The sequence below is a fragment of the Oreochromis niloticus genome, unplaced genomic scaffold, assembly GCF_001858045.2.
Source record: "Oreochromis niloticus isolate F11D_XX unplaced genomic scaffold, O_niloticus_UMD_NMBU tig00007375_pilon, whole genome shotgun sequence".
NCBI classification, from domain to species: Eukaryota; Metazoa; Chordata; class Actinopteri; order Cichliformes; family Cichlidae; genus Oreochromis; species Oreochromis niloticus.
This window is the reverse complement of record NW_020328524.1, coordinates 5,565-18,374: the sequence shown is the minus strand read 5'-3', so window position 1 is coordinate 18,374 and position 12,810 is coordinate 5,565. Positions and strand designations below refer to the sequence as shown.

Genomic DNA, 12,810 nt, shown 5'->3' with positions numbered 1-12,810 from the left:
TGGTGTGTCAGGACCCTACTAATTCTATAACAAAATTGCTAAATGTTATTGGTGAATTCTCTAAGATATCAGGCTACAAAATTAACTGGCATAAGTTGGAGGCAATGCCAATATCTCAAACATGTATTGCTAATTCATTATCAGCTTTCAATTTCAATGTGTTAGAAAAAGGGATAAAATACTTAGGAATAACACTTAATCCGAATGTCGATGAGATTATGAATGATAATGTAGGAAAACTACTTACTAGGATTAAAACTAATTTGGAGAAATGGGGTAAGCTGCACTTGACATTATGGGGCAAAGTAAATACGATAAAGATGGCAGTAGCTCCTCTGATCAATTATTTCATTGGAATGATACCAATCTGTATTTCACCTCAAATTTTCTCAAAATATGATAATATGATAAAACACTTTCTTCGGGATGGTGGTAGACCGTGGATTAATCTTGGTAGACTGTACCAACTGAGAAAAGAAGGGGGTTTATCCCTACCCAACATAAAACAGTACAGCATCTCATTTGAGATGTTCAAGCTGTGTAAACACTGGGCAGCAATAAATTCGGACCTAGACTGGGTTCTAATGGAACGTGGACTGGTCTTTCCATTCACTCCCATTGAGGTGTTGGCTCAAAAACCGAATAATAAAGGGAATAGGGTAGATAACCCTATTTTAAAGTTTTCAAAAATGGTGTGGCAAGAGGTTCACAAGAGCTGTAATCTCTCCCCATACTTTCAAAAAATATGCACCCCTGTGGCACAACCCAAAAATAAAAATAGGTAAACAAACAATTTATTGGCCACAGTGGCACAAAAAAGGCATAAGATTAATAAGTGATTATATGAAGATAACATGTTTATGTCCTTCAATGATTTGACAGTAAAGTTTAATTTGGAAGGACCCGGCCATTTTTGGCGATATTTACAAATGAGAGACTGTCTGAAAGATAAAATAAAATTGTCTCAGGAGAGAAATGTCATAGAGAATTTCTTTGTACTTCCACCCTTAACTGCAAAGGCATCAAAATGGTATCATTTATGTCATTGGGTTAAAAACAGCATATGTAAAAGTCTTAAAAGGGCTTGGGAAAAAGATCTGGATTGTTCCTTCGATGAGGGAACATGGGATTCAATTATTTCTGAAAATGGGTTCTACATTAGAGAAGCTAGAGGCAAATGTATTCAATATAAAATTCTCAATAGGTACTATTATACACCAACGAGACTTCATAAAATGGGAATCCGTAAAGATAGCCTGTGCTGGAAGTGCCAAGAAGGAAAAGGTACGTTAGTACATGCTTTATGGAAATGTCCACTGGTCTCCCCAATATGGGAAAATGTTTTAAAATATATGGAGGGTTGGGTGAAACTTAAATTACCTAGATCACCAAGACCTATTGGGGGACAGAGGCGAGGTGCCAAAATTAGACAAAGCAGGCTTTAGAGTGTTAAACACTGGGATTGTGACGTGTGTTGGTCTCATTTTAGTACTTTGGAAAGACCCTCGGACTCCAACCCTAAAAAGTGGAAGGAGAAAATGACTGAAAACGCCGCATGTGAGAAAATGCTGGGAAGATTGAGCAGTAAGACAGAGACTCTAACAGAACAATAGGACAGTTTTTTTGTTTATATGGGCCAACAACATGAAGACAATGTGAGATACAGTATGAATTAAGAATTAACTGTGTGTGCAACAGTTTATCTATTTATTTATTCATTTATTTATTTATTTTATTTTATTTATATATTTATTTTTCTTCACTGAGTGTGTTTTTTTTGTTGTTTTGGGATGTTATGTTATGGTTTTCTTAATTGTTCAAAATAATAAAAACTTTAATTATAAAAAAAATAATGCTTCAGATGATTAACATACAGGATAATTCTGCTTCTATAAATATTGTGAAGTTTGATTTCTCTGAGGTTTCATAAATACTCATCTCTGACTGTAGTTTCTGGTAACTGAGGCACTTACTAGTCGTTATTGTTAGTTAGTGCTTTTGTCTGATCTCAACGAAGGTGACGATTATTCAGACTTTCAGGAGGTTTTAGATGAAACTGAAAGGCCCACAGAACCAAACACGTCTCAGCTGTGATCACACCAGAAACAGACAAACACAAAGTGATCAAACACACACCAAAGCCTACACTGCCATCTAGTGACAGAAACTAGTACTGCTAGACAACCAGGCTGCTTTAAAGCAGGTGATATTTAGGCTGGAAAATAAAAAATAAGTTGATAATAAACATTTGACAAAATCTTTTGGCAGCTAACATCTGGAAGTGAGCTGTTCTTTGGTGGTAAATAACAGTTTATTCTTGTTGGTAATTATGTAATGAAAGGTAGCAGTAAAAGTCTCACACACACACACGCACACACACACACACACACACACACACACACACACTGACAACAACAACTACAGACACGTCTGTGACTGTGATGAACACCTGAGTGTGAGACGAGGACTGAATATGATACAGTAACAGTCACATATGAATGTGTGTAACAGCATGATTATGTGTTATACATATATCAGAAATATGTGACATTTAACAGCAGGTCAAATCTATCTGAACATGAAACCAGTGTTAAACCATTTCAGTCTCAGTGTTACTGAAACATTCATCTCCAACAGCATCACTGACACAGACAGTTGGAGCAGTTACAGTCAAATCATTGATCAGTGTTTTTATAACATGAGCTGCTGTTGCTGCACTAGTGCTGCTGCTCTCTTTCTCTTATTGTAGGTCTTTAGCTAACAAGTGTCTTCATGTGACTGTTGTCTAATGTTCACATGTAGATAACACCACCTGCACCACCCTGTTCCACAGCACAGCCCTCTCATGTAGGCTTGGCTGCAGCACATATTAGCAGCTGCAGTGACATCAGCTTTCTGTGCAGAACTAGACAGGAGATCCTGCTCCATAGTGTCATCACATCTACAGACTGTTACATATTCTCACCTGGTAATAAGAAGCTGCTCACAGCTCCAAGATTAACAGACTGAAGGAAATACAAATGAAAGTTACAGTAAACTGAAATCTTGGAAACACAACATGAAACAGCTGGAAATATGTTCATGTTGCATAAAACACGTGTTGCATTACAGATATTTATATGACACATATTTAAGGTGGGATGGGCTCATCCAGCCACTCTCACACCATCATATCACCATCCTGGGTTAGTGTCTTGGTCTCAGGTCACAACATCAGCACAGTCTTGGCTTGGCTGAGGTAGCTGAGTGGTTCTTGTTGTCCCTGACAGCTGCAGGGACAGTGCCATCAGCCATGCAGCAGCACAATGACTGCTCAAAGTCAGTGTGGCTCAGTCTGCTGTAAACATTGTCCTAAAGTGGTGGCAAAGTGGCTGCAAGCTGGCTGCACATGCACTGTGTCCAGTACTCCCAGTACGTGCACCTGCAGATGATATCCACAAAGCTCTGAGTGTCACAGAGTGGGCCTGTGCTCAGGTCACTCTGCCCCATTGAATTCTACTTACAGAGTTTTACAAGTGTGAGTAAAGTTATATATACAAGTTGGTGGCTGATAAGTTCTTGTAGTGACCCCTGACCCCGTGGTTCTTATTGGTTAATAGTAGCTTAGAGCATCTGCACCAATCATAAAGCACCAAGTTTGGAGCTCGTGGGTCTCTGCAAGTAAGTCCCTGTAATGTTGGCCAAGCCTGATATACTAGAAACATCTGTCATTACCAGCAGATGAAGCTGCCCTTAAAGCAGGATCTCACTTTAAACCTGACAAAAGAATTTGCTATTAGCATACTATGGTTATATGTCTCTCTCTCCTGTCTCTCACCTGTCTGCCTGGGCGGAGCCCAGCTGAGCTCCGCCCTTGGCCCACGCACCTGCCGTGAATCTACCTGATGACCTGGACTCCTGGGCTATTTAAGCTGAGGCTCAGAAGGCTTCTTCGCTGGGTGGTGGACTTACTCTCGTCAGTACAGCCCCGATAAACCCTGTTTGTCGTGTGATTACTCTGTTTATGCTCACCGCAGTTCTCTTGTGCTCAGGTTCTCGGACTCGTCCGCGACCCCGATCTGTTTCCCTGGTGGCGTGGAGTGGAGTGAGAGTGAGTGTGCTGAAAACAAATACGAGAGGAGCGAGTGAGCGGAGCGAGTGTTGGACTTTGTCCCTTTTCCCCTGGACCATTGCACATCCTGCCCTGTACACGTGGGGTTTGTAAATAAATGTACGACTGCTGTTCTAGTTCAGCTGCTCTGCGCCTGCTGACAGGTGCAGTTATTATATGACATTTTATTATTGGATTGTATTATCCATCCATTCACCTCTACTTTTCTTGCATTACATCACATAGTCAGCAGAAATATGTTTTTAACGAATGATGAAAGTGGGATGAATTTAATGAGCCCTTGTTGAGAGAGGTGGGACAGAGAGAGACAGACGTCCCCCCCTCACCTCTTATTGGCTCTGAGAGAAATAAAAAGGTTTTAACATTCAGGCTGTTGTGTTTACAATGATATGAAGTGCTGTTAGTAAATCATCTTCATTCTGAATCAGAAGTTTAATGAATATGTTGAATGAGAATAATTGACATGATTTAAATGTGTAGATGTTGTGTGTGTAGACTCAGCTTTGAGAGATTAGTGTGTGTGTGGCTGCAGGAATGTTGGAAGATAAGAAATGTGCCAGAACTCCATCCTGATAAAAGACAGGATATTAAGAGTTAACAATAGAGTCATAATTCATATGTGATTGTGCTGATAGTTAATCCTGCTTAACTGACTGAAACTGTTTAGAATACAATCAGGTATAAGTTTAACCAAAGCAACCAATAAGAAAATCTGATAATAACTCTGTAGGCCCCACACTGAGAGTCTGTGTGGAAAGGATGGAGGAGCCACTAATCTAACATTAACATGGAAATCAAATCAGTTATACTGAATATATTTGTTTCTGGGAAGAAAGTTTTCCTGTGTGTTTGAATCAAAAAGACATTATGTGGATGTTGATGTGAAAATGAGCTGATGGTGAATCTAACTGAAGATGAACTGCATGGGTTGATGCTTCATAAAGTGAAGTATATTCATATGCAGCCAAATGTTCATAATGGAATTTTCTATGTTAAGAAGAAAAGAAGAAAATGAAATGAAGCGATTTTGAAGCTAAAAGTCAGACACAGAGAGGATGAACGTTTATGGTTAGTTGCTCGAGTTCTTGCGATGAGCAGAGACGTCATCTGAAGACTCGTCCCGTGAGTCCACAGTTTGACAGAAATTCATAGAAATCCTATCAGGATAAGATAGAAGATCTTTATTGTCACTGTTACCAGAACAATGAGTAGTTTGGCATCTCTCCATTGGCAGCTTGTATCTGTTTACATTCAGATTCTCAGGATAATAGAAGAAGATAAATAAAGATAAGAACAAGTTTCAGAGGTACCTACACAGGGAATGTGTGTAATGCACAATAAATGAAGTATCTAAACAAAAGGATCTGCACAAGTTCTATACAGAAACAAATCTATAGATATATCTGCAGGTACAGTGTAAAGAGGAGGATCAGGTCTAGGGATGGGTATCGTTTAGGTTTTATCCGATACCGGTGCCAAACCGGTACTTTTGAAATGGTGCCGGTGCTTAAACGGTGCTCAAACCGGTGCTTCAAGAATGGAGAACACACACTTTGTCCAAAAACCTCTCATGTTCAGCTGTTTTTTTGTAAAAAGATAACAATGTTAGCCTTTTCTGCAGCTATAGGGCATATATGGTATCACTCTTGGCTGGAAGCAGTGCTTAAACAATGGAAAAAACACAAACTTTGTCCAAAAACCTCTCATGTTTAACTGTTTTCCACTTTTTCTTTGGTCATTTTAGCCTTTTTGGCCAGGGTGAAGGGAGTATCTGCCATCAAACAAGAAGACAGCCGCATGTAACTGCGACGGTGTTTGCTAGTTCACCTTACATGCATTAATGTAATAACGTGGTTAGCGTACTCAACGTTAATTACACACGAACAACATGAAGCTACTCACGCAGAGGAGAACGGCTGCTGCTGCCATCATCATCCGTCATCATTTCTGCTACGCTGACAGGGCTAGGGGCCAGGACTCTCCTCTTTGGGTTTTTGGGGGATGTTGCTAACTACGGGTGCGATAACAGGCACCACACCCACAGTAGATGTGCTCGGTGTGAGGTCTCGCAGCAAGCTATCAAACACGGCGCATTTCTCGGCTTTAAAAAAAAACGCTATGCGGCGCCAGGCATTTCATCGGATTTGAGGTGTTACCTCCTTTGACAGTATCACAGTATCACCTTATCACTATGCTGAGTTTGCATATTTTGCTGTGAAGTACAGCCAGACTTTTGATCGCTTCGCCTTGGGCATTTTTAATCTGTAGCTCTGCTCTAAAAGAATGTACGTACCTGGCCCCGCCTACTATCCTCAGAAACGTAAAATGATTGGCTATAATCTAAAGTGTATCACAGCTCAGGAAAAAAAGCACCGAAATAAAGCACCGAAATGTGCGCTGCTTTTCGGTCTGGTTACTACCGTTTATGTCAGAACCGGTGCCATCACGGCACCGGATACCGGTACCCATCCCTAATCAGGTCAGTATAAGGTGCTCTGTGATTGGTGGGATTGCACATTGAGTAAGTGGTAGGAATGCTGGTTGCTGCTGTAAAAGAATACAGTTCTATAAATAGAGGCAGGAATTCTACTGTAATGAATACTGGTTAGAAATAAATCTAGTGCAAGTGTCCATGAGTGTTAACAACACACCTCTTAAGCCCCACGCCCCCGGTACCGGGGGCAAAAAGGAGGAGATCACGTTTAATCGGTTATAACGCCGGTTGAGAAATATAAATCCAGACATGTGTGGTATCCACAGAAACCTCAGAATCTCAGCTAAAATGTCATATAAACCATTTCTACAACCACCAAACACACCGAAAACAAGCCGCGATTAAACGAGCAGTTACGTAAATGCGCAGAAGTCCGCTAAACACACAAAACCAAACCAGAAATTCTTCAGACTTCATGTAACCGGTTAAAAATAGGCTGGTTAGCTTCCAGGGCTATCACTGACTCCACACACCAAGTTTCACCACGATCAGACCAAAATTCACTGAATTAGCCGCAAAAGAAGACCACAAAAACACACAGCGGCGCAAATGCGCTAAGACAGAAATTGGCTTACCGTCCCGATTTCCTCCGTTATTTTCGCCGGTAGCCGGTAGCCATGTGATAGCCGGTAGTTACCATGCCAACCTAGCCGCATCAGAGCCGTTTTCCGTCAACAACCTCCATTTTAGACCCACCTACAGACACGTGACTGGACAGACGCCACATGCAATAAATTTGGACACACGTGGGTTTTGGCATTACAACGTCTGATTGGTTGAAGTGACGTGAACGTGGCATCGTTACTTTGAATCTATTGGCTAAAACGATTAAAAAGAGGTGTCAATCATGCAAATTGACCAAAAGAAACCAAAGTTACAGCCCCTCAGAATTTAAAGGGCCAGAGGCCAATGAAGCGCTCTATGCGCACGGCAGAAAAGGACCATTGCATTTAAATGTGTGGTTAATTCTTCAAAAATATATTTTTAAAAAAAGCATTTTTAGGCCTGTTAATAAAATTTATTAATTTCTGCTCTTTAATACCTAAAAAAATAAACTGGCATGGTGTCCAATTGTGTGCCAAAATTGGACATTTTTGTACAACGTCTGGATATTCATGTATTGACAGGGCTGTAGTTTTTCACTGTTTTACTTTAGAAACACAAATCTTTGCACAGATTATGCTTATATGTTGGTTACTGGATTTCTGGAACCAAATATGAGCTGAGGCATATTTTTAAAAGGGTTATATGCTAAAAATTACAAAAAAAAATTAGGCGAGAATAAAATCTACTTACTTTTTCTGTGTTCCAGTCTCAGTAACTTTGACACAGTAATATCTGCTTTAATATTTACACCTCTGATTAAATGTCCCAAGTGTTAGCTTCATTTTGATACCAAGATTGTAAGGACAGAGTTTGTAATTGCAGAGAAATAATCAATTTAATTTAGGCATTGCATTTTCGAGCAGGAAGCTCAGAAACCCCCTTGGGGCTTAAGAGGGCTTCAGTCAGGGTGGAGGTAGAAACTTCTACTGAGTCTGTTTGTCTTTGTTGGACCTGTAGAGTTTACCAGAGGGAAGGTGGGAAAGTGAGTGTCCAGGGTGGAGGGGTCCTTGATGATGATGCTTCCTGCTGAAGGCTGCCAGTATAGATGTCTCTGAGGGGAGTTAGTGAAGTGCCGATTGGCCGCTCTGCTGCCCTCACCACCCGCTGCAGTTTCCTCTTGTCCTCCACAGTGCAGCAGTTGAAGCAGAGGGTGCAGCAGGAGGTCAGAAGGCTCTCGATGGTGGAGCAGTAGAAATTAATTAGCAGGCTTTGGGGCTTGACATTGCTTCCTGAGGAAGTACAGCCTTTGTTGTGCTTTCCCTACCTGGTGGGAGATGTTTGTGGACCAGGTAAGGTCGGCCGAGATGTGGACTCCGAGGAACTTGAAGCTCTCCACCCTTTCTACCTCCTCCATCAATGTAGAGGGTGGAGTGCTCACTTTGTTCTGCTGAAGTCGATTATCATGTCCTTGGTCTTGGCTGTGTTCAGATGCAGGTTGTTGTGGTCACACCATTGCTTCAGATGCTGAACCTCCTCTCTGTAGCTGAATCATCGTTGTTGTCCATCAGTCCTGTGATGGTGGTGTCATCAGCACATTTTATAATGGTGTTACTGGTGTGGACTGGAGAACAGTCATGGGTGAAAAGTGAGTATAAGAGGGGACTGAGGACACACGTTCAGAGTGAGGGTGGAGGAGGTGTGGCTCCCATCCTGACGTTCTGGGGTGTGTTGCTCAGGAAGTCCAGTATCCAGCTGCACAGTGAGCTGCTGGGTCCTAAGTTGCTGAGTTTATGAACCAGTTTGTGGGCTTGAACTGTGTTGAAGGTAAAGTCCACAAACAGCATTCTCACGTACGTGTTTCCTACTGTCCAGATGTGTGAGGGTTGTGTGAAGAGCTGTAATGATGGCGTCCTCTGTCCACCTGTTTGCCTTCTACAGACTGTAGCAGTGAGAGGTTGAAGATGGTGGTGAAAACCTCTGCTAGTTGGTCTGCACATGCATTAAGCTCTCCACCGGCTGCACCGTCAGCACCAGCTGCTTTCCTCGCATAGACTCTGCGCAGTGTGGCTCTGACCTGATGCTGCTCCAGCTGGATGGGGGCGTCGTCCCTCTCTGTAACGCAGGATAGGTGTTGGTGTCACTGTTTGTTGGTCAAAGCGGGCGAAGAACTGCTTTATGGTGTCAGGTGATGTGCGGGAGTTTGTTTGTGTGTGATTGTCCTTGTAGCCTGTGAGTGTCTTGATCCCTGCCACATGTTTCTGAGTGGTTTGTGTTAAAGTGTTCCTCGATGCGCTGTTTGAATCTGCGTTTGGATTCTTTGATGCCTTTAGATCAGACGCCTCTTTGTAGGTTTGTTGGTCTCCTGATCTGAAGGCACTGCTCTCAGTAGAGCTGCACCTCACTGTTGAGCCATGGCTTCTGCTTTGGGAACACTTTGTCTTTGTTGTTGTTACACTCTCAGTGCAGATGTATGAGAGTACAGCAGATGTGTGGCCCTCCAAGTCTGTTCCTTCTGTGAATACACTCCAGACCATATTGTCCAAACAGTCCTGCAGGGCTGTGGTGGATCCACAGTCTAGTGTGGACTGTGTTACTTCTGGGTCTTAGAGACAAGGTTTGGATTTCTGAGGATGTTTCTGGGGGATCTAGTTTTGGTTAAATTATAGTTCTGCATTCTTCATCATCATTTCACTTATTTCTTGGTGTTCACATCTCATTTATTTCCCTTTCCTGATACAACTGTTAGTTCATGCTGGTTTAAATGAGTCCTAAACTTCATTGTATGTGACATTAAACATCTTAAATGTAACTTTCTGTAGCAAAGAAAGCTGCAGGAGCCCAGGTTTCATCTTCACACACATCAGGAGCAGCTGCTCCATCACAAACACCACAGAAGAAGAACAACACTGGATCAGATTTAATGTAACCGGCTGTTTTTATCTGGATTTATCTGACAGGGACAGAGTTCATGTTCATGGACATCAGGATAAAAACAGAAGATGGAAACCTGCCAGATTTGAGCTGCTCATGTGTCGTCCCTGGGCAGGTCACATGACTCTATCCAACACACAAAGACACACAGACACACAAGAAAAGCCAGAGAAACAAAGACAAATCCAAACAATCCATCATACTGAGTTAAAGTGATCACAGGTCTGCTTTGTTGGAGCCTTCAAAGTGTCACATGTGGACTGTTCCTTTATTACTACCACTGAAGGCCACGCCCCTCTGGTCATGTGATCATGTGGTTTGTAGGAACGCTCCTCTTCCTCAGAGGATCCACCTGTGCTTCCTCTCCTCCACCTGTTACAGTGAGGGAACGTCCTCCATGATGGAGGAGCTGCTGGAAAGTGCTGAGAGTTTCCTCCAGAGTGAGACCTCTGTCACAGTTCAGAGGATCTACGGCAGCAGAGACCTTCATGGACACTAAAAGCCTCAAACACACAACAACAACATCACACTGACTCCACTCTGACATCACTGATCAATAATCAAACAGACTCCGCCCCCTCCTCCACCTCCACCTCCACCTGACACTGTGAGAGAACAGCAAACACAGCATGAGGTGTACAGACAGCAGCAGGTTTCAGAGGTGTAGAGAAAGCTGAAGCCGATCAGAGCAGAGGACGGAGGCCACGTCCACACTGATACGTTTTCCTTCTAAAAGCTTCTTTTTCTCTCCGTTTTGGCCTCCACACTGAGATGGCGTTTTTGCTCAAGGAAAACTGAGCTTTTTGAAAAGGCAGTTTTCATGTTGCAATCTGGACTGCAAAAACTGAGCCCTTTGAAAACAACGATGCATTTTAATCATATGATGCAGTCACGTGACCAATTAAACTAAGTGGGTGGACGGCATTATACAGCAGTTCTTTTGTTTGCTCTCAGTTTTGACAGATTAAAGATTAATATCAGTTTATACCTGCTGCAGAGCTCCAGATAAAACTTTTCCTCCACATTTGGCAGCGAAGCTTCAAAGAGCCGGAAAGTAAATAAACGTCACATGGAAATGACTTCCTGTGTGAGGCTTCAGTGTTAGTGGAGCCGCTAAAAGTGGTGGATCTAAATCTGCACCTCAAAGTGCATTCACATACAAGTAGAAGGGGAGTGAGTGGGTCAGCGCTCAGGGCTCAGACACTAAGTTGGCCTTAAACACACCATTTATTTCCATGGAAACAGACACAACCAGAGATACAGGTTAAATCCCCCTATACAATAAAAAGAGTCTCAACACGCTAAAAACCCTGCTGGCAGAAATAACTCTACACTGTCAACACAAAGGCTAAACAAATGTTTCCATATGCTAAAATTCCCATAATGCCACAGTCCAGCCACACGCGGGCAGATGTTCCTTATCTGAAACAGGAGAGGAATTTCTCTTCCGGGATGGAAACCACGCCGGCCAGAAGAACAAGGGGGCGGGGCTCCTGTCGCAGACCTGTCTCCTCCTGACAGCGCGTCACAGTCCCGCCCCACTCCACACCTGAACATGGCCTCCGTCGTAGCACCGCCAGATGCAGGCAGAGGGACACCCCTGCCCTGCTGTGGATTGCATCGCCTCCCACTATGCTGGCTTGCACGCATTTCTTTTCCTCCTGCTCGCCTTTCGTGCGTCGCCTTCCATCTCTGCGCTCACCATCCCCTTTAACAGGTCAGCCTGGCGGCTGATAGGCCGCCTCGGGGAACGCCCCCACCTCCACAGGTTCTACTATTGTGCGCTTAGTCCACAGTGGATTAAAAGAATGTTGTGCAACAACACTAAAACACACAATATCAGGATAAAACCTGATATTTAAATAAACAAACATAAATATGACAATAAAATCATGCAGGTAAAACCAACACTATGCACCAATGCACAGTCTGATCAAACTGTGTGACATCAGCATGTTTCAGACAGCTGTGACATTAAAGATCTAATCAAACTAATAATGAATCACTTTGTTTGTGCAGCAGGAAATGTTCAGGAGCTCGTCTCTTCCTTCCAGCTGCTCTGATGGATCAATAAACCTGTGATCATGTTGTAAAGTGAGTTTGTTTCTGCACTGTGTGAACTTGACACACACACTGAGTCAGTTTCTGGAGCATCCAGCACACAGTCTGACTGCAGCTCTGCTGGACCTGAGCGATCCCTCTGATCTTCTTCTTTCTAATCCTGTCCATCCTGCTCACCTCCAACCAAACTCTCAGCATCTTCAGCTCTGCCACCTGCAGCTCCTCCTGTCTGTGTGCCACCGTCTCCATCACAGCAGGTCTCACTGCCATCTCCTCCTCTTCACTCTTACTGCTCTCCTCCTGTCATAAATCAGCCCTGACCTCCTCCTCATCTCTCCTTGTTTGTACTTTCTCTTCTCTCCAGACTCTCCTCCTCACTCTCACTACAGATCAGAACTTTGTCTGCAAACATCAGAGTGTTCATCAGCACTGCAAACGGGCTCAGAGCCACCTCTTTGTGAGCCCACTGCCTGAGCCTGTGAGTATTTAGAAAGTAGAAGGACAGAAACTCCAGGTGTGGACGAGGCTCGTTGCATCAAAAACAGCTGCTGCTGTGATTCCTGCTGAAGGGGCTTCAAATAAGTGTCTGAATACTTCAGGAAATATGATGTTAAAGAAACAACCGTAAAGTTGTGTTTACAGTTTGTCATTATTAGAAACATTATCA

General features: G+C 43.0%; 1 long non-coding RNA gene across 1 annotated transcript; it reads left to right on the top strand.

Annotated features, from left to right (window-relative positions):
- Positions 1-3,146: 3,146 nt before the first annotated feature.
- LOC112845450 (uncharacterized) lies at positions 3,147-10,303 on the top strand. The gene is made up of 3 exons (XR_003218267.1): positions 3,147-3,955; positions 4,032-4,210; positions 10,109-10,303. It is a non-coding gene; the product is annotated as an uncharacterized LOC112845450 (long non-coding RNA).
- The last annotated feature ends 2,507 nt before the right edge of the window (positions 10,304-12,810 follow it).